This window comes from Panthera pardus, unplaced genomic scaffold, assembly GCF_024362965.1.
Source record: "Panthera pardus isolate Hobbes unplaced genomic scaffold, ASM2436296v1 HiC_scaffold_4, whole genome shotgun sequence".
Taxonomy (NCBI): Eukaryota; Metazoa; Chordata; class Mammalia; order Carnivora; family Felidae; genus Panthera; species Panthera pardus.
Genome location: NW_026526969.1, coordinates 4,599,527 through 4,623,307, shown reverse-complemented (window position 1 = coordinate 4,623,307; position 23,781 = coordinate 4,599,527). Strand labels below are relative to the sequence as shown.

General features: G+C 47.9%; 1 long non-coding RNA gene across 2 annotated transcripts in view; it reads right to left on the bottom strand.

Moving 5' to 3' along the window:
• LOC109250635 (uncharacterized) overlaps positions 1–23,781 on the bottom strand; it is a 134,323-nt gene that overhangs the window by 27,134 nt on the left and 83,408 nt on the right. The window contains exon 3 of one of the 2 annotated variants that reach the window (XR_002073118.2): positions 16,574–17,312. The exons of the other annotated variant lie outside the window; for it this stretch is intronic. This is a non-coding gene — a long non-coding RNA (uncharacterized LOC109250635). Of the gene's footprint in view, positions 1–16,573; positions 17,313–23,781 lie in introns of those variants that run through there. 2 annotated transcript variants of the gene reach the window in all.

Genomic DNA, 23,781 nt, shown 5'->3' with positions numbered 1-23,781 from the left:
GTGGTTTCACCCTAAGGGCAGCACACCCCAAGATGGCCTTTGTGACTGAGGGCACAGAGAGGCCATCACTCTTGGCAAATAGGGGATCTCACAGCCCAAAGCTGCTGAGTCTCGCGTGCACTTTTTACCCTTGGTTTTTGAGTTTCCATTCTTCTTGGAGAAGGGAGGCAGAGAGTGTTGACAAGTCTGGAAATTGGAAAATGTAAATGAAAAAGGGATTCCCCCCCGGGAGAGTCTGGCTGTGCAGCATCCCCAGCTCAATCACACTGTGCCCCAGAGGCTCTCAGCTCAGGGACCCGGCAGCAAAGCCGGCTGAAATGGCTCGCCATCCATTTCTCAGACGAGGCGAGCGGCCCTGGGTGTGATGCCGCAAGGAGGCAATCGTGGCTGTCTCTTAATGTACAATGCCAAGCCTGTTAACTAGAGCCCCTGTCTCTATTACCTCTATTGTGGAACAGAGAGCCAAGATTTGGGCGATGTTCTTGAACCTGATTGGCTCTATTTATGGAGGCACAGGGCAAGTCCTGTGGGTACCCCCCTGGACTTTGGCACGTGGATTGGACATGTTCGCGGGGACCACGTGGACAGGTGCCTTCATCTTAAAGATGCTCAAAGCGGCCGTATGACCCGCCTAGGGTGACAAAGCTTATTGCTAGCAGCTCAAAGGCTGGAAGCCAGATCACCTGTTTCCACATTTCTCTGGATATCTTCTTCCCCTAGGGTGTTGAAGAGAAATCCCCGGAGCTGGGTCGCAACGTCTGATGTCTCCCAAGGGTGATGGCGAGTTGTGCACTCACAAAGTGCGGTGTAATTTTTCCTTCCGTGTAACCCTCAGCAGCAATGAAAGGAGAGCTCCTCTCTCCCACCCTCCTCCTCCTTCCTCAGTTAGTCATGACTCATTAATTGCCACTGGTGGATGAATTTTATTCTAATTTTCATGATCTAATTCAGAGATGTTTTCAGCTAAAGATCAGGATATAGGTTTGGGGCTCCGCTGACATGTCCAGTGAATTTGCATTGGCGACAATTACGGACAGGACATCGAGAAGGGAAGGGCTAATCGCAGCCTTCAGCTAGTGCCACTTGCTAACAGCCCCTTTAAGGGGAAAAACATAGCCTTTATGCTCACATCCCTAATGGCGATGCTGTTCTCGAAACTTGTCACAGAAGAAGGGGATTGAACATTTGCCTCTGTTTCCCTTTCTCTCCTGCTATGGTTCTGCCCTCAAACCAAACCACGATGCAAAAGTGTGCATTTCAAATGTGAAAGTTACCTCCTCAAAATAGGATCGAGTTAGGGGCGCCTGGGTGGCTCAGTCAGTTAAGCATCCAACTCTTGATTTCTGCTCAGGTCCTGATCTCTCAGTTCGTGAGATCGAGCCCCACATTGGCCTCTGCACTGACAGCACGGAGCCTGCTTGGGAGTCTTTCTCTCTCTCTCTCTCTCTCTCTCTCTGCCCCTTCCCCACTCATGCACAGTCATGTGGTCTCTCTTCCCTTCTCAAAATAAGAAGAACATTTTTTTAAAAATAGGATTAATTTATATACTTGCACGTAAGTGAGATGATCTTACTAGCAACAAAAAAATTCTGGATCCTAGAATAATTACTCACCAAAGAGGGCAGATTCCTTCCCTTTTCCTTCCCTAATCAGATGGGAATCTAAGGCAAACAACAACCCCAGAAAGTCAGCGAACATTTGAAATACGGTCTCAGAATTCGTGTGGGGGGGTCTGTGACTCCATGGGGCTTCCATGGCCACCCCCCATTCTCCTATCCTTGCCTTGTAGAGCGAAAACATCAATTGAAGCTGGCAAAGGCTGAAAGAGAGAAGTCTTTAAAGCGACCAAGCTTAATCATCTTGGTGGTAACAGTTTGTATGACCTCTGTTCCGGTACAAGTCAGCTGGTCCGAGCGGAGTCGAAAGCAGCCTGTCTAAGCGAATTAAGGCATAGGCTTCGGGGGCAGGAGCAGTAGCCCCCAAGTCAGCTGAATGCACCCAACAGCCCTGCTCCCTGCCCTCCAGGACCCCAAACATATGCTCCTTTTGGCAGCCTCCAAGGGAAACGCAGTTAGCACTTCTGGGTATACGCATTGTGTTTTAGACCTATTTTCTCTTCTTCCTTCTTGCTTCCCCTCCATAATTTACTTTGACTTGGTGTTTAGGTCATCTCAATTGACCTCCTTGGGTCTTTTGCTGGCTTTGTGACCGGGCATCCTTCCACACTAGAAGGTGAAAAATGCTTCCTTTAATCTCCGGTGGGTTCCTCAATCTTTGTCTTTCCAAGTGTCTGCTTGGGGCCAGTTCTCTCCAGGAGTTTGACAGCTTTATGCACCAGCTAATGTTTTCTCATGTAACCTCGGGTGCTTTTTCATGGTCAGAGGGAAGCTGTCTTGAATTTAAGAGGTCGGGATGGTAGAGCGAGGGATCGGGTACAAGGGTGAAAGTAAAAATTATTACTCCCTTCAGGAGGCTGTCATATACTTCCCAGCCCTAGTGACCATGGCAGGGAGGGGGACCATGTCTTACACATCTGTGTTGCCCCAGCACTTAGCATACGCAGCACTTGGGACACCCTGTTGGGGCCAGAATTGCGTGTGAAAGGAATGCATGGATGAATGAATGAATTTCAGGCCATCTTCTTTATGGTAAGAAACCTGGAGGGGGCACCAGGGTGGCTCAGTCAGTTAAGAGTCTGACTCTTGATTCCGGCTCAAGTCGTGATCTCACCATTTGTGAGCTCGAGCCACACGTCAGGGTCTGCACTGACAGGTAGTTCCTTCTCCTTCTCACTCTCTGCCTCCCCCCTGCGGGCGTGCTCTCTCTTTCTCTCTCAAAAAAAATAAATAAACATTAAAAAAAAAGAAAGCTGGAGAAAAAAAAATCGTCAAAACTGAGGTCCCATCTCTAGAGGAACACAAAATTAGAGTCTGGGCTATGGAGACCGACTTTGGGATTGATATTGTGACCTTAAGCCATTCTGGGCAAGAAGGAAGTTGATGGCCAATGAACATGCCATCCTGATGACCCTAAATGCATGCCAAAGCTTCGCATTCCAGAATATTCCTTGCTCTCTCGCACGCACACTTCATTTCAAAGGAGTAGAACGGGCATTGGAAAACACAAGTCATTATGAAATGGGAGCACTGGAAGGGGACACACTGGTCCAGGCACTGGGAACTGGGAGGTACTATCTATCCATGCCAGGTCTCCTGACTCTGACGCGGAGTCTGACCAAACTGTGGGAGTGGCCTGAGGCAGTCTTGAGGGTGTGCAGCCAGGTTGAGCCTCAGAAGAGAAAGAGAAAACATGAGGGATGGAGGGGGCAGAGAAATAGAAGTCCCTCCTCCTGCTCAAGAATGGGTGGGGAGAGGGGTGAGACGTGGAGGGCCTTTAGACCAGGCGGGAAGGCGGTCTCAGATGGGTAAGGCTTGGACTAGTGTAGTAGTCAAAGAGTGCCGACTGTAAAATCAAGCAGGTTGCTCAGCTGAATAGCTGCCCGGTCTACTGTATGGACCTCTTGGAGCCCCTCCCCCCCACCCCCACCTCATCTGTAAAATGGGGATAAAAATAGTATTTAGCTCCTGGGATTGTAAGGAGGAATAAATTAGATACTCAACAAACTCATTGAATCTGTGTGATTCAATGTACACTGAGCTCAGGGCGGGTGGAGAAGAGGACAGAGGAGACCCTGCCCCCGTGGTGTTTCTTTCCCAGTCCAGAAGGAGGCAGCACTACAGAGCTCATAGGAAGGAACACGCGGACTCCACGGTAAGACGAATGCGGTGATAAAAATGGAAAGAGCTGATGTGGTCAGGACTCCTGACTCAAGGGTGGAAGGAAGAAGCTGTGTCAGACAGGAGAAGGTCTCTCTGAGAATGTGACAAATGAGCTGTCACCTACGTGAGAAAGAGGAGCCTGCCAGCGGAAGCTCTGACGCCAGAGAGTTCCAGGCCAAGGGAACAGCACGTGCCAGACGCGGGGGGTAGAAAAGAGCTTGGCGTGTTTCCTCCGGGACACGGAGGATGCCCAGGGCAGGGCCCAGGCACAGTGAATGAGCAGGAGAAAGGGACAGAGGGGCGTGACCTGGTTTACGTTTTTAAAAGACCACTCTAGGTTGCAGGTGTGTGCGTGTCCAACGGCTGATGGCATATTTCAGTCACACATTTTTCACGGAGACTCTAGAAGTGTTCGTAAGGGGCTTACCAGCGTCAGTCACATACCACCTAAGAGGCTTTTTATCAAGTACGGAGTTTGTGTTTAGCTACCGTCTAAAGATAGCGATCTCAAGAGAATTAAGATTGAGACCCGCCTTTAGCAGTTCAGAGTCTAGCGAGGACGCGCCGACAGGTGATTCTAAAACACGGCGGTAAGCGTTACAAGAGAGGTGTGTGCAGGGTAACCTTGGGCTTTGCGGGAGCTCGGGGCTGGAGCAGGGTGGGAAGGGGGTGACCAGAAGGAAGAGGGGCAAGGTTGCCCCGTTCGGAAGTCGGAAGGGAAGCAGCATAATGTGCTCAGGTGGTAGGTGATGCTAAGGGGGGTTGGGGTCCCGGGCCGGGCTCACCTCGAGGGGCACTTGCGAGCCCAGAAAATGAGCAGAACTGTATCCCGTTGGTGATGGGGAGTCACTACAGAGATTGTGACCCGTGGGCGCCCTGCCGCCGACTGGCATTTTGGAAGACGCTTCGGGCTGGACGGCGATTTGAGGAGAGAACAGAGGCGGAGTGACCCTGGCACGTTAGCACGTCCTTACCAGTGTCCTGATGACGAGAGAGAGGAGGTGAGGGCTGGCCCGGGCGTGGGAAACAAAGGAGACAAAGGCAATGGGTTTAATATATATTTTGGAGGAAGAAAATCAGCCCCGCTCGACGCAGAGTAAACAATAACCATGTTTGAATTAAGTCAGTCGGGTTGGAAGAATGGGGTGACAATCACGTCCCGTCTCGGAGCCAGTGATACGAGAAGTCAGGTGCTAAGCTAACACTCCATAAATGCCTGCTATGGTCACACTTACCGTCAAAATCAGGGTCACCGACCATCCTGGGAAATCTCTTCAAGGTGGCAAGGAAGACGAGAAAGTAGTCCTGTCCTTGGGGGCGTCACACACAGGGTGCCCCGTAAACCGTTAGTGGCTGATTCCGGCGTGGTTTGTCAGCTGCCACTCATTGCTAGCAGCGAGCCTGGCTGAACAACATCCATGTTCAAAGCAATGGGGGGGAGGCCGCGGGGTCCTCGGCAAACGTCCACCACCAATGTCCTCTTATGCGCCCTGCAGGTTGCTGGTGATGGCCCCAGCCCATCTTCGCCTCCTTCCAAGGACCTTTCTGGTCACAGGTGACCGACCGGGCATGGAGCAGGTGATCACTGAATGCCTCCCCCACCATCTTCACACTCGAGCAAGTTTGCCACCAACAGACGTGTCCCATGAAGCCGACGGCCCATTCGGCAGCCCCCCCCCGGCTCTGCTGGCCGTTACCCCCCTGTCCCACCTGTGTTCAGCTGACTTGAGTGACTCATCCGTGTATCCGAGCGGTTACCTCTGCACCTGCTCTCCTACAACCAACCCAACCAAGCAGGACACGGAACTGAACAATCCAGACGGAGAGGTGGCACTCCCCACCCCCTTGGCTGTGCACGCGGAGGGCGAGGGGAGTAGCTCAGGAAGACAGCGACCCATCGCGGACGCCGTGCCAGGGTCTCTGAGTCCCAAGACCTTTGGTGATCAGAACAAAGAGCAGTGCCTGCGACAGAAAACATTAAGCAAGGCTTCACCAACAGGTATATCACAGTGGCCATATTTTTCCATTTGCCCCGTAACCAGTGAAAACTCCATCACAGCTGCGGAGTGTTTCCAATCGCTGTGCGCTCTCTCGCTCAGAGCCCCCTGCGCCCCATGGGTGGCAGGCAGGGCCGGGTGAGTGGCTCAGCGCAAGCGGGTGTAGACCTCACAGGATCACAAAGAGGTTTCAGCCTTAGGGGAGAAGTTAGCGCCTTATCTACAGCGCCATTGCCATTTTACAGATACAGACTAAACTCAATGACGTGGAAGTAAGGCACCCCGGGGTCACCCTCAGCCTCTTAACCCTGACCCTGACGCTTTCAGACATGCAGATGTCGCAGCATTTCAAACACTCAGGTTCGGGTGTCCGGTCTTCGAGGGCACGCTGGCCTCTTAACGTGTGAAAGCCGAGCTCTGATTCTCCTTCCTCCGGGGCGCTGACGTCATATGAGCATGATGCACTTGGGAATGGATGGTTTACGCGTCTGCACACAGTGGCTAGGTACCCCTCCCACTGATTTGAGGTTGAAAATTCTACCTTTATACACTCAGTCCAACCAAAACGGATGGAAGTTACACGTTTATCTCTGCGTCTCCCAAACCCCAGCTAAAGAAAGTCAATAAAGACATATTTTGAAGGTTACAAACCCCCAGGGCCATCTGGGAGAGGAGGAAGAAGCAGAGGTCAAAGGATGACAATTTTTTGAAGATGAACCTTCCTGGTGGGAGTAACAACGGATTTACTAAGGGGGAAAAGCTACATCGTAAGTGCCTACAAACGGGCTTGCAAACAGGAAACCGGCCAACCCTCACAAAGACACACACGTACACACGCACGGCCAGGCATTGGAGGCATCAGGTGGAAAAACGGGAAGGAGGCCCCAAATATCAAAATTTGTTGACAGTAAGGAGCATTTGCTTTCCGGAGATGGGGAAACACCTAAGCATAAACCACCCTGACCGCGGAGGACTCGGGACGGTGACGGTTGGGAGCGTGTGGTACAGCCATTACAATACCCGTGACTCTCCCTATCCCAAGAAATACAGGATGTGGGGCCCCTGGTCCAGACGGAACAAGGCCGTCATATGCCCTAAGGTCTGAGCGAAACCTGTTCGTCCATCGGTCAGAAAGACGGACGCAACCAACCCAGGGTCCTCTGTGTGTTAGTTATCTAGCGCAAGCCCTTGTCTCTGGACAGAGAGAGCAAGGGCTACGATGTTGTGCCGTGAATGGACCTCCTCTCCAGTTGGGACCAAAGTCCTTTAAAGCACCCGCTGGAACCCAGGTTTGCCTCCAGCTCCATGGACACTCTGCTGAGCTCTGTCATGACCCCTGAGCAACCAACAACCACCTTGCAGTGACCTTCTCCCCCACAGTCTCGGAGGGCTTCTCTCAAGCACGGATGTCGGGAGACTATGGAGTTCCGAAAAAACTGGAGCCTGGAGGGAACTGGCCCGGAGAGGTGAATATGATACCTCTTCGAGCCTACGCACTGGATGGGGCACAGTATTGGCTTACGTCCTCCCTCCTGGGCTTCTGGAGTCTTTAGACCAAGCCTGGCCATACCAAGCAGACCAAGGATGCTAAAAGAGAACAACTCAGGGTTATTTTTTCCCAAGAGACTCCTCCCATCCATGGGGTTTCGTTGGCTTGACTCGGGCATATGAGGCCGATGGTGGAAATGGAGGCTGGGGAGACACTTCTCTCTTCCCACTTACTGTCTGACTCTGAGCCAGAGGCTTCCATTCTCAGTGTCCTCACCTATAAAATTGCATGGAGCAGGGCACCTGGGTGGCTCAGAACCCAGCCCCACAAAACGAACCGGGAGATCATGACCTCAGCCGAAGTTGGACGCTTAACCAACCGAGCCACCCAGGTGCGCCCCCCACCCCGTTTTTAAATTTTTTTTTTAAAGTTTAAAAAAACTTTGTTTAAATTTAAAATTGCATGCTGGGACCAGCTTGTGTGTGTATCTTTGTGTGGTTTTGTGTATGTGTGTATGGTGTTATTTTTTTTTTTTCCAAATTAAAAAAATATGCAAAGAAAGTAAAAAGAATTCCTGAATCCCCTGGGTGCAGATTCCCCAAATATTACATCTAATACAACCACAGTACAATTATCAAAATTCAGGACGTCCACATGGACACAAAGCTATTTATGGACCTTATTCACCTTTTTCCCAAGAGTTCTTTTCTGGTCCAGAACTCCACGTAGAGCCACACATTCTATTTAGGTGTCTGTCTCCTTATTCTCATTCCATCATTTAGGCTCTTTTATTATTGTTACGACTGTTATTATCACTATCATATTCTCCTGAAATCCTCAGGCTTCCTTATTATCAAATAGACTAGATTGTTTAAATTTGTTTTTTCCTTCTGGGGCACGTGGGTGGCTCGGTTGAGCGTCTGGCGTTGGCTCAGGTCATGATCACAAGGTTCGTAAGTTCGAGCCCCACGTCGGGCTCTATGCTGACAGCTCGGAGCCTGGAGCCTGCTTCAGATTCTGTGTCTCCCTCTCTCTCTGCCCTTCCCTCGCTTGCACTCTCTTTCAAAAGTAAACAAACATTAAAAATTATTTAAATTTTTCCTTCTAACTTTTCCATGCTATGAATTGAGTCCTTGTTGCTGTTTGCAGAGGTGGTAGTTATACAGTATTTTGCCTTTGAACCCGGCACGTTTGTGCGGTACCCTGATCTGAGCTTCTGGGAGGTGAGCTCCTGATCAAGTCTCCCCTGCCTCGTGGAACCTTCGAGTCTAAGTGCTGTAACGTCTTGCGGGCAATCCCCCACAGTTCTGTAAAAGTGACGGTATGGGAATGAATATCTCCCCTTTGCTGGCTGAACACCAACTGAGCTGATGATCCCTCAACGTCACTAGTTTTTCACCCAGATGAGTGGGTGCTGGAGAGGAGGTGCACCTGGGGCGGGTAGGATTGGGGAAGGGGAAAAATTCCAGCCTGGCTCTGCTCTCCACGGGCACCTCCTGGCTCCAGGCTGTTATCTGCCCGCAAAGGGTGCCTTGTTCTAATTAGCACAGGGGTCTTAGGGGCCGCTCTGCTCAGACAGGTGCACTCCTCCCAGAGCAAGCCAGCCACAGACAGGAGTCACAGGGGCAGCGCGCGTGATCCGGAGGAAATGCGACACCACCACTGAGAAGGCATCTCTAAGTGTGGAGGCCGGTGGGGCCACCTGGAATGCCGTCATCCCACGGGGAGGTGGCGAGCCTGGAACGGATCACATGTGCTTCCCTCAGCCCGGAGGGGTGATGGGCAGACCCAGCCCCCCGCTGATGGCTCCTCCCGTAGCGAACACTTCGTTTGGTGCCTTTATTTGCTTAATGTTCAGTTTTTACCGTCAAGGCAGTAACTCCTCCTTCAAAAATATTTTGAGAATAAGAAAAGCAAAAGCCAGACGAAAAATAGAGATTTATTGCTGCACCCACCACAGGGAAGCACCATGAAGATCTGTTTGCGTTTCGTGCTCCGCTTTTTAAGGGAACGCTTCCATGCAGGGATGGTTTTGGTAGCATTGCTAGGATTATATGGTATCTTGATTTTAAACTTCCTATTAGATGTTATTACATCAATCAATGTATGGGGCGCCTGGATGGCTCAGTGGGTTGAGCCTCTGACCCTTGATCTGGGCTCAGGACATGGTCCCAAGGTCACAGGATAGAGAGCCCCGCATGGAGCTCTGTGCTGAGTGTGGAGCCTCCTTGAGATTCTCTCTCTCTCTCTCTCTCTCTCTCTCTCTCTCTCTGTGTCCCTCCCTCCCCTCCTTCTGCCCCTCTCCCCTGCTCATGCTCTCTCTCAACACTAGCACACTTACCTTGATGAGCACTGAAAACCGTACAGAATTGCTAAATCATTACACTGTATACCTGAAACTAACGTAACACTGTGTGTCAATTATACTTCAATCAAAAAGGTCACAATCCCCATGTCTACAAATGCTGTAAATCAGTAAAGGAAGAACTTCAGCCAAGCCATCAAACAAACACGTGTATAGTTTAAGACGGTGATAAATGGTAGGGAATAACAAATGCAAGCTGCTCTGAGAAAGTATGGTAGAGAAGTCCAGGCGAGACGGGAAGTAGGTCAGGGAAAGCTTCACTAAGGGCTTCAGCTAAAACTCAGAGGGGAAGGAGTTACGTGCACTAAGCGGACAGCACGGCGTGGCCCACGGAGAGGACACAGCACGTGCAAAGGCCCAGAGCACCTGAAAGCAGGACCATTTTGCTCTGAAAGGAGCAAAGACGGGGATGGACAGATAAATGTGGATGAAATAACTTGAAGACGTGTGGTTTAATCACAAATGCGGTGGGATGCTGGGAAATCCTCAGAGGGGCTTAGGCAGGGACGTAATGTCACAGGACGTGTTGTTTCCCTTCAAGGGCGGGGTGGGGGCCAGGTTGGGGGTAATTGGAAATGACTGAATGGTATGGGGTTTCCATACCAAGCAGTCCACAAAAGCAACTGCCTATCCAAGTCCCCTGGTTGTTTATTAAAACACACATTGCAGAGACGAAGTTATTATTATTATTTTTTTATCAAACCGTGTTATGTTCAGGGACGCTCGGGAATACCGTATTTTCTACCCACCTGGGGCAGACTGATTGTTGGAACAGCCCTATTTGTTCACATCTTGCTCGATCCATGCCCGATGGTGTCTATGGTGTCCCTCCCACGCTGACTCTGGGCTTGCCCCAGAGGCTTGCTCTGTCGGCTTCTTGTTGCGGCGATAACAAATCACCACAAGGTTAGTGGCATAAAGCGACGTAAATTTATTCTCTTGCGGTTCTGGAGGCCAGAAGTCCAAAACGGGTCTCGGTGGGCTGAAGTCCAACTGTTGGCAGAGCTGTCTTCCTGTCTGGAGTCTCTAGGGGATCATCTGTTTCCTTGACTTTTCCGGGGTCTAGATGCTTGTCTGGATCTCTTGGCTCCCATCCCCTTCCATCCGCAAAGCCATCAATGGCTGGTCAGGTCTTTCTCGTGATGTCATCCCTCCATTTCTAACTCTCCTGCCTCTCTCGTTCTCATTTAAAGACCTACATGATTACAGGGGCCCACCCGGATACGCCACGATCGTCTCCTTACGTTAAAGCCAGGCGATTAACACCCTTAGTTCCCCCTTGCCGTGTAACATTCCTTTTTTTTTTTTTTAACACATTTCAGAAATTAAGATGTGGACACCTTTAGGGGGGCCCATTATTCTGCCTGTCACAGTCTACCCTCCAGCCTCCAAAGAGTCAAATGCCATGTATAAAATACACGCACCCTTCCCCAAAGCGCTCAACCCATCCGGTCGCTTTGGCCCATGAGCCAGTAGCAAATGCAACACAGCGGAAGTACTGAAAAGCATCGGCACGCTGTAACTGGCTTGGTCTCTTACAGTTCTGAGAAATCTGAGAAGCCGGGAACAAGCCTGGTAGATGATGAGAGATTCATGGCCAAGTCCTTTGTTCCAGCCCACAGCCGGTCAACCACCAGAGGCAGAATCTGACCAACAGATGTATGAGTTAGCCCAGCGAAATCCAGAGTAAACTGCCAAGTCACAGAACTGCGAGCGAAGCTTTGGGGTGGTTTGCTATGTACCAACACAAAACTGATATATACCCCCCCTTCCCCATCTAGGTGGGCTCATATGGTTGGTTTTGACCAATGGACAATTCTAGGCCTGGCCCCTAAAACTTTCTGCAAGAGCACCCCCTTGCTCTCGCTTGGCCATAAACCCAGAGAGGAGAGGGTTGTAAGGAGGCTGTAAGAGACCGTGGGCAATCCAAACGGAAGGGGCATGAGCCAGAGTCGCTATTTAGAAGGTTCCTGTCCAGTGAGCTGCCATCTAGGAATATCCTCACTGGACTTTGAGTGAACAAACCATACTTGGGTGAGCTTTTACATTGAGTCACTGCGCTATTGGTGAGCCTTTTGGTTTTCTTGTTTTTGATTTGCTTTTGTGTTTGTCACAGCAACCAGGATTAAGGAACCTAATGTTTGGTATTGCTACGTGATACTTGGTGTTAGGCAAACATATATGTGCCGTGCATGTCCTGACACATCAAACCCGTTGACCGGATGGTGGGCAAGGGCATATGTTGAGAAATGGGTGAACTGGGGACAGAATAGCAACACACTATAATGCCTGCTAAGGCCTTTCGTCTTTGTGTTTTAAGCAATACAAGGCCAATAGCTATTTTTTTTTTCCCAACAGGACAGTGACGAGATGAAAAATGACCGCCAAATATTTATTTCTCTCTCTTCCCACACTTTGCTACCTAACATCACACCGTGATCACTGTTGGCGTTTCATAACTGACTGCTTAAAGCGAGGCAGGAAGGAGCCATGTGGAACGGCTTGTCAGAGCCTTCCTAATTCTGCCGTTCTTAGCGGCTGCGTAATTTTCAATCTTTATCAATTACACGCATTGCTTTGAGTTATGATGTCAGAAATGCATACCTGGATTTAGTTTACTCTCTGGAGCTTTGCTCTGCCCCCTTTTAGCCCTCTTTAAAGGATGCACCTGTTCCCTGCTTGTCTTTGGAAGGACTCCCTGAAGTTGCTCCAGACTTTGAAATGCATCTCTATTGATTTCTGGAAAATTCAATCAGCAGAGAGCCAGCCTAGACTCGACGTGAAGTGAACATGTTCTCGTCTCCCTTCTGTAATCAGGGGCACATCATCTTTTAAACATAACTTATTAAAACGTAAGGTTCAGAGATGGTCTGTGAAGTGCCAGAAATGTTTGGGTTCTCTTTCTTCTTCCTGATATATCACCCCCTTCTCCCCCCGACCCCCTCCGCCCGCTGGCTAGGTGGGCTCATGGGGTTGGGAATTTCTGTCCCTAATTCCTCCCCTTCAATGAGGAACCGGTTATGCTATGCTTCCCTCCATTCCCCATCTCCACTGTCCCCCCACCTCCTTTGCCCTGCCTTCTTCACAATTATTCACCCTTGCTGAAATTGCAAGCTCCAGGCTGTGGAAAATACATTTAGTACATCGTTTAGTTAAGGAGAAGGTACTCAAAGCAAGCATTTTTATTTTACAGGGTCTGCTCGTGTTGCCTATGACCAAGAAATTGGTAGATTGAACCCGTGTTAATACTAGCTCTCGCATTAATGGTTTATCCGCTTAACTAACCAGTGGTCACCAGCTGCATTAAGGGAGGCTAATGAATTAAAAATATTATCCGAAAACAAGAACTAACCTTGAGTATAAAAGTATTAGCTAGAGACAATCACTCACTTTCCCAGACTTAGAAAACACTTAGAATGCATTAACCGTCCCTAAAGGAGTAATTAAAGAACTTCACTCTTCTGTTTCAAACGCCAGGAACAAAGGGTCAGACGCACCTCACCCATCTGGTGGCTGTGGATGAACATCAGCCAAATGGTTGACATGAGAGGTTGCGCTCACAGAGCCGGATGCTCTGATCGGGGGATCTCTAACATCTCCGAGCACGCGTTTCCCTAAAAGACAACTCAGGGACTAACGCCACCTGCCACTGAACTGCCTCTTCCTTGCCTATTTGGGCCAATCCTCTTACATTTCATCTGTACTGTAGCAACAGTAATAGTAACAATTTAGGATGCATCTTGCAAAACTGCTTTCCATGCAGGTGATAAATCTGTGCCCCGCGATCGGAAGTGTAGGATTATGCAGATTTTATTCCCCGGTGGTCAGTATTGCGAAGCATCATGCTTGGAATCGCCATACCGAGGAATAAGTGGCATGTAACGAACCGCACGCGTTTAAGGGTACAGCCTGATCACGTTTGACACGTGTACGCACCCATGAAACCCTCACCCCAGTCGAGACAGTGAACATCTCCATCACCCCTCCGTTGTCCCGTGCCTGTCTGTAATTCCTCCGTCCCAAGGTCCCGACCCTTGCCAGGCAACCACCGCTGTTTCTGCCACTATGGATTCGTCTGAATTTTTCGGAACTTTAAATAAATGAAAGCAAAGAGTACCACTCCCTCGGCATGATTCTTTTGAGACTCTTGCATTTGCCAGAGGTATCAATTTCATTCTCTTGAATCGCGAGGCAGTATTCCATCACAAGGATAAACCACAGCTTGGTTTATCCATTCATCTGTTGTCCGATGCTTGGAGGGATTCAGGTTTGGGGCTATTGTAAATAACGCCGGGATGAGCATTTGCATACAAATCTTCCTATAGTCGTGTGGTTTTACTTCCCCTGGGGAAATATCTGTGGGTCATATGGTGTGTGTACTCTCACTTAAAAAAATTTTTTTCTTAATGTTTATTTTTTTGAGAGAGAGAGAGAGAGAGAGAGAGAGCACGAGCGGGGGAGGGGCAGAGAGAGAGGGAGACACAGAATCCGAAGCAGGCTCCAGGCTCTGAGCTGCCAGCACGCATCCCGATGTGGGGCTTGAACTCACAAACTGTGAGATCACGACCTGAGCTGAAGTCGGACACTTAACCGACTGAGCCACCCAGGCGCCCTTGTACTCACTTTTTAAAGAAACTGCCACACTGCTGGGCTCCTGGGTGGCTCAGTCAGTTAAGCGTCCGACTCTTGATTTCGGCTCAGGTCATGATCTCACGGTTTGTGAGTTCGAGCCCTACATCGGGCTCTGTGCTGGCAGCTTGGAGCCTGCTTGGGATTTTCTCTTTCCCTCTCTCTCTGCCCCTCTCCTGTTCTCTCTCTCTCTGAAAATAAATAAATAAACTTTGAAAAAAAAAAAAAAAGAAGAAGAAACTGCCACGCTGCCTTCCAAAGTGGTTCAACCATTTTACATTCCAAACAGAAGTTTCTGAGAGTCTCAGAATCCCCTGAAATTGAATCAGAAATATAATGTTTATTTGTAAGTACTCATTTCTCTTGGGAAAGGTCCATTGCCTAAATGTTTGCAGCCAATGTATTCCTAATATGATGTTTTCATTTTAGTTATTTTCTGGTTATTTTTTCGCCGTTGCCTAATGAGTATCCATCTGATCATAATTGAGGAAAAATAGCGGTTATTTAGTTCCAGTTTTTCCACTTGACAAAATAAATTTATTAAATAAATAAATCCACGAGAAAGGTTTCCCTCCTCTCCTCATATCTTTTGTCCTCAATTCTCACGATGCAGATTTCTTGCACAGCCTCACTTACATTTTCTTCCTAGGCGTTGATTACGGAGCTTCCCTTTTACTGCTGTTGTCCTAGTGCTTTGTGAGGCTGCCTGGAAAATCTACCTCCGCTATCCAGACTGGCCCCAGACCCAGGCTTGTTTGTCTCGGGCCAAGAGCCAGTCTGGTGGAGGGGTGACTCCAAACTCCTGAGTGTTTGGTCTGGGGGGTTGGACACAACTCCACCTGCTGTACAGGCAAAGCTCGACTGAACCCAAAGAAGACTTGTCTGGGTTTGGTGTGGAGGGAACAACCTTTGTTTCCTGCGTTTTCTGTTGTTTCCTCACCTTGGCTCGGGTTGGGGGTTGGGGGAGGGGTATTTGGTAGATCGGTAGATTCCACGGGACTTCACACGTGGGTGTGATGATGTGCGTGATCAATAGAGATGTGTTCTCGTGCACCAACAGATGTACGTAAGAATGCTCATAGCTGCATTTGGGGTCGTAAGCCCAAACTGTAAACAATCTAACTGTTTATCAGCATTAGAATGAGTAAATCCAGGGGCGCCTGGGTGGCTCCGTCGGTTACGCGTGGGGCTTCAGCTCAGATCACGATCTCGCGGTTCATGAGTTTGCGCCCCGCGTCGGGCCCTGGGCTGACGGCTCAGAGCCTGGAGCCTGCTTTGGATTCTGTGTCTCCCTCTTTCTCTGCCCCTCCCACACTCATGCACTCTTTCTCTCTCTCTCTCTCTCAAAAATAAACATTAAAAAATTAAAAGAAAAAAGAATTAGAATGAATAAGTCCATCACGGAACATTCATACAATGGAATTCTCCACAGCATTGAAATAAATGATCTGTCATGACATGAACGGGATCTTACATACATCATGTTGGGCAAAACAAACCAGATACCAAAAACACATGTATGACTATATTAAGTTCAAGAAATAGGCAAACCGGTCCGTTATATTTGAGGATGCCTGCTTATGTAGTAAGACTATAAAGAAAAACAAGAAAGTTTTTAGGATACTCGACATCTTAGTTAAGATATGGGAGAAACGAGGGGGGAGTAGTTACACAAGGACCCAAGAGAAGTTTCTGGGGCGCTGGCTTTTAGAGCATGTTTTTGAGGGTTTTGCATTTTGACGCATCACTGTTACATACAGTAAAACCTTGGAAATGTGAGCATAATTCGTTCCAGACACAGGCTTGCGGTCCAAAGCACTCGTGCATCAAAGCGAATTTCAAGACCCATTGGCTCGGTTGTGATCATGTGACATTCGGCGTCACATCTTGCTTGTCTTGCCAGACATCACTCGTTTATCAAGTTAAAATGCGTTAGAAATGTTTGCTCGTCGTGCGGAACATTCGTAGGGCAAGTTACTCGCAATCCAAGGTTTTACTGCAGATTTGTTTCGTGTAGTTTCCCATATAAAATGTACATTTAATGAATTTATTAAAAGCAAGTTGAAAAAAAAAAGCCCTTGAGCCATCGCCCACGGCAGCTGGTCTGGGCAGTTCATGCACTGGCCACAGATGCCACGTCTCTCTCTTGCTGGCTTCAGCTTGTGCTGACACCCCCTGGCCCCATCACCTCTGACTTCCCTACACGCTCCACTCTGTACTGAGTACCTCCAGATCTCGGTCTCAGATTTCCTTCCGAGGACAGGAAATGTTCTGACATCCCTCCCAAACCGGGTGCTTCGTCCTCGGTTTACTTCCTCTCAAAGGGGTGCCAATAGCTTCCGGAAGCTGTGGCTGTTGCAGCTGGTGGTAGGCCCGCTTGGCTGGATGGAGTGGGGGTCATCTACAGAAATTCCTGGAGCCATGGTCTTACCCTCCCCATGCTCTTTACTCCCAGGGACTGGACGCTCAGCTATCGTCCATTGGCCTCATGGCCCCCCGGGAGCCAGCCTGAGAGGCAGCGTGCGCACTCTGTTATCCCCAGTAGTCCTTTCTCCATTTTGTCAACTTTCCGCTATGCCAGGCTGCCAATACGTCCTCCTGATGTGCCCTAGGGGCAGAAGACTTTGGAGAGGCATCACGCAGAGGGAAGAAGATCACCCTCGTTAACTGTCTTTAGACTACAACTAATGCCCTCAAGGTGCACTTACCTAGGTACGTCCTAGCTTTTAAAAACCGGTTGACCATGTCCTCAAAGGGCACACTGATTGCAAGCGGTGTGAGAATGGGATGGGAACCAATGTTTATGGATGCCCCACTATGTCTCAGACATGCTGTCGGGCTGTCATGTAATCCCACGCTATGGGGTACGTGCTGTTCCCTCCGGTGTGTAGGTGAGGACACTGAGGCCCAAAAAGGGTCCCCGGCTCGTCCTTGTTCCCTCACACAGGGATCGAGAGGCCAGGGGCTGAGACTCGCCTGGGCTGGGCTTCCACGGAGCGCTTCCCATGCCGTTCCACTTGGAGCTTCCGGACAGGATGACACGCAGGGCAGACCTGGAAAAATGAACATGTTACACTGTAAACATCAGCCAAGTCAGATATTTGTCAAAGCAAATGGATCCTAATGTGAGGTGAGAGAGGAGAGATCTTCCTGCCGGTTACCTTCTTACTACCCTCGAGTGAACAAAGTAATTATTGGTGGAGGCAAAATCGTGGCGCCTGGATAACTCATTAGCCCTTATTTGTTTAAAGTCTGATGGCGTATGACAAAAGGATTTGTTCCAGATGTCAGAGCAGCACAATAGGGCTTAACAGCCTGCGTATTAGGAAGGGGAGGAAATCGCGGGAGGTCACTGAGGCAGAGAGAGAGGCTGGTGGGGGCTGGGTCAACACTGTGAGAAGTCCCCACCTGTCCCCCGAGGACGTCACCACTTTCGGTCCCACCTCATCCATAAATTCTCGGCCTACGATTCTGAACGTTAATGACTTTTCCAGTGTCTGAACTTAAGCTATTGGAAAGGATTATTGAGAGAAGTTCCTTTTGGGGTTTGGTGCTGGAAAAACATTTTATCTGAAAAAAATTGTATATATTATATTATGTATATTATATGTGTATATATTATATATGTATATTATATTATGTATATTATACATTAATTATATGTGTATATTATATTATGTATATTATATGTGTATATTATATTATGTATATTATGTATATTATATGTATATATTATGTGTATATTATGTATATTATACATTAATTATATGTGTATATTATATTATGTATATTATATGTGTATATTATATTATGTATATTATGTATATTATATGTATATATTATGTGTATATTATGTATATTATACATTAATTATATGTGTATATTATATTATGTATATTATATGTGTATATTATATTATGTATATTATGTATATTATATGTATATATTATGTGTATATTATGTATATTATACATTAATTATATGTGTATATTATATTATGTATATTATACATTAATTATATGTGTATATTATATTATGTATATTATATGTGTATATTATATTATGTATATTATACATTAATTATATGTGTATATTATATTATGTATATTATATGTGTATATTATATTATGTATATTATACATTAATTATATGTGTATATTATATTATGTATATTATGTATATTATATGTGTATATTATATTATGTATATTATATGTGTATATTAGATTATGTATATTACACATTAATTATATGTGTATATTATATTATGTATATTATGTATATTATACGTATGTATTATATGTGTATATTATATTATGTATATTATGTATATTATACATTAATTATATGTGTATATTATGTACATTATGTATATTATATGTGTATATGTGTGTATTATATTATGTGTGTGTATATATATATACACATCATAATCACATAATACGCTTAATTTGCCACATTTTGCTTTTTCCGTTGGTTGTCGGGAAGCTCGGACTGCAATTTCCTACTCCACTGCAGAGCTCTGCAGAGCCTAACTTCCTCATACGATTAACCGCCCACTTTGTTCCCTGCCTTGTTCTATCACTATTTAAATGATCCTTTACTAGTTGTAGGCATGTTTACCCGCTTCACCCTGGTTCTCTTTTTTCTCCCTGCTTTATGTTAAAGAACAAAGGTTCCACGGAGTAAATCTGAAGATCTAACCGGCTTTAGGAAACGATCCACGGATCAGGAGTCACCTGGCCAACAGAAGGCAGCTCCAAAGATTTGTCTCAAGTGGAAGGTTTTTCTAGAAAGGAGGGTGGGACAAGACGTTACTGGCAAAAGACAAGAAAGGACTGTTTCGGGCACGGATCACAGGGGAAGGGCAGGGGGTCTTAGTAGGTGGGTCACCTCACCTTTCTTTAGGGGATGGAGAGAGCCCATGTGACAGATGACCTCATGGGTGCAGACCAGAAAATTCCTGACTGGCCCGTGAAGACAACACTTCTGGGGAAGGCTGCAACCTCAGTGAGGTTAGGCATTCGGCCCCAGTTTGGAGACTTGTCCTCTCAGAAGTGACCCCGTTTTAGGCCTGTAGTTCCTTTTTTTTTAATGGCTATGTATTTTTGAGAGAGAGAGAGAGAGGGAGAGAGGGAGAGAGAGAGTGCATGCGCAGAGATAAAGGGAGACACAGAATCTGAAACAGGCTCCAGGCAGCTCAGAGTTGCACGCAGGGCTCGAACTCACAAACCGGGAGATCCTACCCTGAGCCGATGTCGGAAGCTTAAGCGACCGAGCCACCCAGGCGTCCTGTCGGCGAATTAATAAATCCCAAGGGAAGCCTGCATTTTTCTATGAATAAATAGTTACCTGTCCCAAAGAGATTGGGACAGGGGTGCCTGCCCATTTCCAACCTCCTCCCAACTATTCATCTGGGAAGGCTTAGCTCCGAACGAGCAGTGAAAGCAGCCTGTTCTAATCTCCCACACTCTTGTGGTGGGCACGATCCAGAGGGCCCCTCCCTGATAAGAAATGCAAACTATTGTCCTTGCTGTGTGGCCCCCACAAGCTTCGCCAGAAATGCTTCTCACGCTTTTTCTGTTTCCTCCAAGTACCCGGAGCCTTGCCTCTCACCCGGAAAGTGGTCGATAAGTATTTGCGGGCATAGACGAACATACTCCCCTCCTTTTCACCTCCAGTTGCCCAAGCCCAGCTGTCGGAACTAAACTATTGCAAAGGTTTTATCCTGGGTTCTTGGGTCTCTGGTCTGTTTCAGTCAGTCTGAACTTCCTTTGTCCGAGGCTGACCCTCCTAACTCCAATCCCCTTCCTTCCACTGTCTTCCTTCAACTCCTTCCTTTGCCTAAATATGCATTGCTCAGCTAGGCCAGCTAAGGGCTCTAGCGAACAAGTTTTCAAACTTCGTGGCTTAAGCCCTTGAAAGGGTATTCCTTTCTCAGACTGCAGCCCGATACGGCAGCTGGGGATCATTCTGAAACCTGGACGCTATCAGCCCTTTGGAGGCCAGAGTTTTCCAGTGGCTATTCTGCAGCTCGCCAGACATGATGTCCAGAAAGACGCACGGAACATCGCGCAGTGTGCATCATTCTGTGCACATCCCATGGTCCAGAACGCAGCCACTCGCCCCTCCCTATGGGCTCAGGAGAAAAGGGAGAATGGGCATACAGTGGTCTCTGAATGACCGATGTCGCAGGACACATCGGACAGCGGCTCATAGTTCTTTTGCAGATCTTGGGATGATTGCCTGGCCAGGGGAAATAACGGGGTCTGTCTGATATTTGGAAGTCACCGATCCCATCACGGTTTGATCAGCAGAGATTAACCACAAGACCCGAGTCTTTTGACAATAACGAGAGCCAACCCTTACGGTGCACCAAGTTCTCCAGTAGGCACGTTACATTTTTACTTACTCTTCACGCTTCAGGAGCCAGGTTCTGCTACGGTGCCCATCTCACAGATGAACACACCAAGGGAGAGCGGGCTTGGGTAAATTTTCCCGGCATCGCTCGGCTAACGAATGGCTGAGCCGGGATTTGAATGAGGTGGGCTGATTCTGGGACCTATGAGTTTCACCACTGCGATCCTCTGCCCTCGAATTGGACGGGGCCAGCCAAGACAGTCTCTTTGATACTAGAGAGTGTGTGTGTGTGTGGGGGGGGGGGGTAAAGGGAGCGTCCCCGCCTTTTACAGTCAGAAATAATCCTGGAGAGGCACTGGACCTTCACAGCCCACATGTACAGGGATCCCCTCCTACTTCTTGACCTTTCGTACACAAATGGCTACAGAGGACGCAGCCCATTTAGCGGTGTGCTCTCTAAAGGTTACCGGTTCCTCTCCTCCGTCCCCACTCAGCTTTTCAACAATAAAGGATATTTAACGAGCACCTACCATATGCCAGACACTTTTTTTAGGTGCCAAAATTGGAAGGAGATGAAGGAGTCACGACAGCCGGATGCAAGGCCTGTTCCCGGCAGCATCTGGACCATAAATGAAGAAGGAGGCAAAGTACAACAATGAGTCTATCAGAGCGAGGGCTTCATATCCAAGCAGCTAGGAGGAGGCCGGCTGGTGTCGAGGGCCCTAAAGAAAGCAGGGGTGACGGTGGCCAGAGATGTCCCCTGTTGAGGACAGCTGGGCAGGGACACGAATGACCCCAGAGAGCCCAGGGTTTTAAAATGTGGAGCGAGAGGGGCGCCTGGGTGGCTCAGTCAGTTAAGCGTCTGACTTCAGCTCAGGTCACGATCTCGCCATCTGTGAGTTTGAGCCCCGCGTTGGGCTCTGGGCTGATGGCTCGGAGCCTGGAGCCTGCTTCCGATTCTGTGTCTCCCTCGCTCTCTGCTCCTCCCCCGTTCATGCTCTGTCTCTCTCTGCCTCAAAAATAAATAAACGTTAAAAAAAATAATAAATTTAAAATGTGGAGCGAGAGCATTCTAGGGGGAGGGGAATGACAGGCTCAGAGACTCAGAGCAACTTTTTGGTTTTGATACTGACAAGGCTTGCACATGTTCAGGGTTTGTGACATTTACATTCTACTCGTAATGTTTTTCTGAATCTTTAAGTTTATTTATTTTGAGAGAGGCAGAGGCAACACCAGCAGGGGAGTGGGTGGAGAGGGAGAGGGAGATGGAGAATCCCAAGCAGGCTCTGTCCTCGCTGCCGGCACAGAGCCCACGCGGGGCTCGAACCCGCGGAACCGTGAGATCGCGTCCTGAGCCGAAATCAAGAGTCAGACGCTTCACCGACTGGGCCACCCAGGGCCCTCCCCGCTATTGCTTTTGAAAAACAGTTTATTTTGAAATAATCGCCAACGTACGGGAGAGTTGAAAGGATGGAAGTGTTGACGATGAAGGAGAGTTAAAAAATCTCTCATTCACCCATATTTCCCAGCTGCTAATGTCTCCTTGCCTTACTTCATATCTTCCCTCCCTCATCCTCTCCCTCCCTCTTTCCTTTCCTCTCTTTCTCTCTCTGTCTCTGTCTGTCTCTCTCTCACTCACACACACACACACACACACACACACACACAATCTTTTTCCTTCACCATTTGCGAGCAAGCCGTAGACGTGATCTACCTTCATTTGTAAATATTCTAGTATATATTCTCTAAAACAGAGATAACCACTCTCCAAGCCTACGAGTCAGGAAGACAGCATCTTTCCAATGTTACCATCCCATCCATAGATGCCATTTCCATTTTGCCAGTTGTCCCAACCGTGTGTCTTTGTTCGACATGGTCTAGCATGCCACCCGGCAACCTGGGCTGCATTTTGCGGTGAAGCATGCTATGCCCTCCAACCTAGAACAACCCTTTGTCTTTCCCGCCTCTCCTGTCCTCAACCATTTTAGAGCACTGGCCTCACACGCTGTCAGATGCCCCTCAGGGTGGTCTCCCCGGGACCAGCTCCAGATCACGCGTTCTTGATAGGGGCATCACGGGAATGATGCCGTGCCCTTCTCAGCACATCACCTCTAAACATACATGATGTCAGCCCATACTTCCCACCAATGCTGATATTAACCTTGATCAACCGGTCATGCTGGTGTGTGCCAGGTTTCTCCACCGTAATGGCATCATTTTCCTCCTTGTAACCCATTATCATTCCACGGGGGTATAGTGTGAGACCGTGTCATTATGTACATCCTCAAACTGCCACCCACCTACCTTTGCGCGCCCGAATCAACTCCAGCCCGGATCAATGACCACAGGTCTACCATATCCAACGACCACTACGATGGCTGCCAGACGGTGACCTTCCATTTCTAACATTCCTATTACTTATTAGTTTGATTTTACTATAATGCAGAGTTCTGCCTTCTCCATTTGTTTATGTACCTAGGTACGGACCCAGACCTTCTTATTTTCCGCACTATATTATAATCCATGATACTTACACGCTGTTCTGAAATCACGATTTTTTTTTTAGCTGAGTCTTACACAGTTAGATGGACTCAATGTTTACAGCCAATCTGTTTACCATTTCTAGGTTGCATTTCTCGGTTGGCTGAAGTTTATCATCTAGAATTTCTTTAACAAGACCCTATGGGATTTCTATTCTCTAACCCTAAAATGTTTTTTTTTTACCCCCATAGCAGCTTTATTGAGTTATATTTCACATACCATGCAATTCATTCACTTTGCACAATTCAATGGTTTTTAGTATATCCACAGAGTTGTGTAACTATTACCACAATTAAGTTTAAAACATTTTTATCACTCTCAAAAGGAATCTGGTAACCACCCTCCATTTTCCCCCCATCCTCTCTGGTGCTTGACGAAAGCCAATGTGTTCTCTGTCTATATAGCTTGACCTTTTGGGGACATTTCTCACATAAATGGAATCATACAATATATGGGGTCCTTTGTGACTGGCCTTCTTTCACTCAGCATATTGTTTTCAAGGTTCCTCCACATTGCAGTACATTCCTTTTACCCTGAAAAATATTCCAAGGTATGGAAACACCACATGTTGTTTATCCATTCATCTGGTGGCGGGCATTGAACAAGTAATTCCACTTTCGGT